General features: G+C 44.5%; 1 protein-coding gene across 1 annotated transcript in view; it reads left to right on the top strand.

The window, feature by feature from the left end:
• The first annotated feature begins 2,095 nt into the window (after positions 1 to 2,095).
• LOC125046597 (leucine-rich repeat neuronal protein 3-like) overlaps positions 2,096 to 5,025 on the top strand; it is a 79,675-nt gene continuing 76,745 nt past the window's right edge. Inside the window, exon 1 of the mRNA XM_047644449.1 lies at positions 2,096 to 2,133. The gene's annotated coding sequence lies outside the window, so the exon portion shown is untranslated. The remainder of the gene's footprint in view (positions 2,134 to 5,025) is intronic.

The following is a 5,025-nucleotide window of genomic DNA, read 5'->3' as shown; positions in this document are numbered from 1 at the left end:
TTTTTTTTTTTTTTTTTTTTTTTTTTTTTTTTTTTTTTTTTTAGTCCTCTTCCGGTTAATTTATTTTTCTTTTCCTTTTTTCTTTCTTTTTTTTTTATTTTTTTATCTTTCGTTTTCTCTTGTCCTTTGTTTTTTTGTCCTCTTTTTCTATTCCCCTTTATTTTATTTTTTTTTCTCTATTTATATTCAGCTCCCTGTCTTTCTCTTTTTTCATCTTTTTTTTCCTCTCTCTCTCTCTCTCTCTCTCTCTCTCTCTCTCTCTCTCTCTCTCTCTCTCTCTCTCTCTCTCTCTCTCTCTCTCTCTCTCTCTCCCCCCTCCCTCCTTCCCTCTCTCTCTCTCTCTCTCTCTCTCTCTCTCTCTCTCTCTCTCTCTCTCTCTCTCTCTCTCTCTCTCTCTCTCTCTCTCTCGCTCTCTCCCTCCCCGTCCCCATCTTTTTATTCCCTCGCTTTTCCTCCCTTCCTTTCATTCTCTCTTTCTTTCTTTTTCCTATTATTTCTCATGGTTATTTTCCTTTTTCTTACTTTCTTATTTTCTCTCTCCATCATTTTGTCCCTCTCCTTTTCGCCTTTACGTTCGAGTTTTATCTATATTTCAAAGGTGATCGGTGGAGGGGGAAGGGGGAGGGGGAGGAGAGGCGGAGGGGAAGGAGAAAGAGGAAAGGAACGGAGGTGGAGGGGAAGGGAGGGAGGTGGAGGGGTGGGGGGAGAGGAAGGAGAAAGGGGGGGAAGGGAGGGAGGTGGAGGGGTGAGGGGAGAGGAAGGAGAAAGGGGGGGAAGGGAGGGAGGTGGAGGGGTGGGGGGAGAGAAAGGAGAAAGGGGGGGAAGGGAGGGAGGTGGAGGGGTGGGGGGAGAGGAAGGAGAAAGGGGGGGAAGGGAGGGAGGTGGAGGGGTGGGGGGAGGGGAAGGGGGCTTACCTCAATTTTTTTTATCGTGGTTGGTTTTCATTCTATCCCTTTGTATTTTGTTTTGTTATGGTTGTTAGTGTTATCGTTATTATCCCTGTTAATGCTATTGTTAACATTGATTTAACGCGAACATCGTAAACGTTTTTTTATGTTTACGATTTGTGTTTACGATTAGGCCAACGTGATGATAATATTAATTATTAACGTTTTTAATCATCTAATCAGAATTAGTATCGATGTGATATTAATTTACTTTTATTTACAGTTATCATTATTGTCTAGCCATCATTGTGATATTCATGTTCTGACAGATTATTACTATAAAAGATAATCCACCAATACTCTCATCCTCCCACGACTTCCATCACGATAAACGAAGTAACTTTTCGCCGCTGAAAAAAATGCGTGCCAAGAGATGACGTCACAAACATGGCGGCCGCTCTTCGCTCTCGTCTTTTTTTCTTTCAGATCATATCGGTGATTTTAGACTGAATAAAACATATAAATTCATATTGGTGTTCATGGTAGATGAATAGATATTTGAAAATTTATTATCTGTTCCAAAAGGGGGGGAAAAAAATGGAAAGCCACATCAAATCCCCCGCGAAGGACCGAGCAGCCAATGCCCTCTCGCGCCGTGTCATTGAAATCGTCGTTCATAATAACTTCTTCAAAATTATGGTTTCCTTCGAAGATCTGGGAGGAGGAAGAGGGTTAGGCATATATCACTTCTTTCTTTTTCTTTTTCTCTTTTTTTTTGGGGTGGAGGAATTCCGCCATTGTTATCTAGGGTTTGTCGACATTGGAGTTGATTGAAAAAAAAAATGCTCGTTAGCGGACGATGTCGGGGAGAGAAAAAAAAATTACGGGAAATTCCACGTAGTTAAGGAACATCGCCATCATTATCGTTATTGTTTGTTTTTTTAAATGTCGTTAATGTTCATTATAATGAGTATAGTAAAACTACTGATTATCGTTCTTACTATTTTACTAATAATTTATGTTATCATTAGTGCTACTATCATTGCTATCATTAACATTATTGCTCTTGTTATTAGCTGTCAAGTTAATAACTAGTAGAATAATTTTATCATCACCATCATTATCATTACCCATTTTGTCACTATCGCCATTATTAATATCGTTTTTTTTCGTTTCTCTTTCCAGGGTACATTCACTCGGCACCCAGGCTTCGAAGGGAGAAAAAACGACACGGGGGAAGGCGACGGTGAGGAGAACGTGTTTATGTGGGGATGTATATTTAACTGTTAAATTTATTCATTTCTTTTCGTTTGTTTGTCTTATTACTACCATTGTTATTGTCTTATTACTACCATTAATTTTATTACTTATAATTATTATCTTGATTCTGCTTTTTTTTTTTTTTCATTGTTATCTTTGTTCCATTACTGTTGCCGTTTTATTTTGGATTGATTTTCTTTGCCTTCCTTTTGGCATTGGGCAAAATGGGGGGGGGGGGAATCAAAGTTAAATGAAAGAAAGAAAGAGCGATAGATGAGATAGATAGAAGAGAGAGAGAGAGAGAGAGAGAGAGAGAGAGAGAGAGAGAGAGAGAGAGAGAGAGAGAGAGAGAGAGAGAGAGAGAGAGAAAGAGACAGCGAGTAAGTGAGAGAGAGGGAGAGAGAGACAGAGCGAGTGAGTGAGAGAGAGAGAGAGAGAGAGAGAGAGAGAGAGAGAGAGAGAGAGAGAGAGAGAGAGAGAGAGAGAGAGAGAGAGAGAGAGAGGGAGAGGGAGAGTGAGTGAGAGAGAGGGAGAGAGAGAGGGAGAGAGAGAGGGAGAAAGAGAGAGAGAGAGAGAGAGAGAGAGAGAGAGAGAGAGAGAGAGAGAGAGAGAGAGAGGGGAGGGAGAGAGAGAGAGGGAGAGAGAGAGAGAGAGAGAGAGAGAGAGAGAGAGAGAGAGAGAGAGAGAGAGAGAGAGAGAGAGAGAGAGAGAGAGAGAGAGAGAGTGAGACATATTTAAAGAAACAATGAACACTGCGGGGGGGAAATTAAAACAGACAGAAGGAAAGGGTGGGAGAGACAAGGAGAAAGAAGGGAAGGCAGTGGGGGAGGGAAAAAAAACGATGGCGGGAAGAGTGAAAGAGCAAGAATGAAGGCAAAGGAGTAGGTGAAAGGAGGAAGAAGGAAGAAGGAAGGAGGGAGTTGGTGAAAGGAGGAAGAAGGAAAAAGGAGGGAGGGAGTAGGTGAAAGGAGGAAGAAGGAAAAAGGAGGGACGGAGTTGGTGAAAGGAGGAAGAAGGAAGAAGGAAGGAGGGAGTTGGTGAAAGGAGGAAGAAGGAAAAAGGAGGGAGGGAGTAGGTGAAAGGAGGAAGAAGGAAAAAGGAGGGACGGAGTTGGTGAAAGGAGGAAGAAGGAAGAAGGAAGGAGGGAGTAGGTGAAAGGAGGAAGAAGGAAGAAGGAAGGAGGGAGTAGGTGAAAGGAGGAAGAAGGAAAAAGGAGGAACGGAGTAGGTGAAAGGAGGAAGAAGGAAGAAGGAGGGAGGGAGTAGGTGAAAGGAGGAAGAAGGAAGAAGGAGGGAGGGAGTAGGTGAAAGGAGGAAGAAGGAAAAAGGAGGGAGGGAGTAGGTGAAAGGAGGAAGAAGGAAGAAGGAGGGAGGGAGTAGGTGAAAGAAGGAAGAAGGAAAAAGGAGGGAGGGAGTAGGTGAAAGAAGGAAGAAGGAAAAAGGAGGGAGGGAGTAGGTGAAAGGAGGAAGAAGGAAAAAGGAGGGAGGGAGTAGGTGAAAGGAGGAAGAAGGAAGAAGGAAGGAGGGAGTTGGTGAAAGGAGGAAGAAGGAAAAAGGAGGGAGGGAGTAGGTGAAAGGAGGAAGAAGGAAAAAGGAGGGACGGAGTTGGTGAAAGGAGGAAGAAGGAAGAAGGAAGGAGGGAGTAGGTGAAAGGAGGAAGAAGGAAGAAGGAAGGAGGGAGTAGGTGAAAGGAGGAAGAAGGAAAAAGGAGGAACGGAGTAGGTGAAAGGAGGAAGAAGGAAGAAGGAGGGAGGGAGTAGGTGAAAGGAGGAAGAAGGAAAAAGAGGGAGTAGGTGAAAGGAGGAAGAAGGAAAAAGGAGGGAGGGAGTAGGTGAAAGGAGGAAGAAGGAAGAAGGAGGGAGGGAGTAGGTGAAAGGAGGAAGAAGGAAAAAGGAGGGAGGGAGTAGGTGAAAGGAGGAAGAAGGAAGAAGGAGGGAGGGAGTAGGTGAAAGAAGGAAGAAGGAAAAAGGAGGGAGGGAGTAGGTGAAAGAAGGAAGAAGGAAAAAGGAGGGAGGGAGTAGGTGAAAGGAGGAAGAAGGAAAAAGGAGGGAGGGAGTAGGTGAAAGGAGGAAGAAGGAAAAAGGAGGGAGGGAGTAGGTGAAAGGAGGAAGAAGGAAAAAGGAGGGAGGGAGTAGGTGAAAGGAGGAAGAAGGAAAAAGGAGGGAGAGAGTAGGTGGAAGGAGGAAGAAGGAAAAAGGAGGGAGGGAGTAGGTGAAAGGAGGAAGAAGGAAAAAGGAGGGAGGGAGTAGGTGAAAGGAGGAAGAAGGAAAAAGGAGGGAGGGAGTAGGTGAAAGGAGGAAGAAGGAAAAAGGAGGGAGGGAGTAGGTGAAAGGAGGAAGAAGGAAAAAGGAGGAACGGAGTAGGTGAAAGGAGGAAGAAGGAAGAAGGAGGGAGGGAGTAGGTGAAAGAAGGAAGAAGGAAAAAGGAGGGAGGGAGTAGGTGAAAGAAGGAAGAAGGAAAAAGGAGGGAGGGAGTAGGTGAAAGGAGGAAGCAGGAAAAAGGAGGGAGGGAGTAGGTGAAAGGAGGAAGAAGGAAAAAGGAGGGAGGGGAGTAGGTGAAAGGAGGAAGAAGGAAGAAAGGAGGGAGGGAGTAGGTGAAAGGAGGAAGAAGGAAAAAGGAGGGAGGGAGTAGGTTGAAAGGAGGAAGAAGGAAAAAGGAGGGAGGGAGTAGGTGAAAGGAGGAAGAAGGAAAAAGGAGGGAGGGAGTAGGTGAAAGGAGGAAGAAGGAAAAAAGGAGGGAGGGAGTAGGTGAAAGGAGGAAGAAGGAAAAAGGAGGGAGGGAGTAGGTGAAAGGAGGAAGAAGGAAGAAGGAGGGGGATAGGTGAAAGAAGGAAGAAGGAAAAATGAGGGAGGGAGTAGGTGAAAGATGGAAGAAGGAAA

Source organism: Penaeus chinensis, chromosome 1, assembly GCF_019202785.1.
Source record: "Penaeus chinensis breed Huanghai No. 1 chromosome 1, ASM1920278v2, whole genome shotgun sequence".
NCBI lineage: Eukaryota > Metazoa > Arthropoda > Malacostraca > Decapoda > Penaeidae > Penaeus > Penaeus chinensis.
Note: the sequence above shows the minus strand (reverse complement) of the source record. Positions and strands in the feature narration are given on the sequence as shown.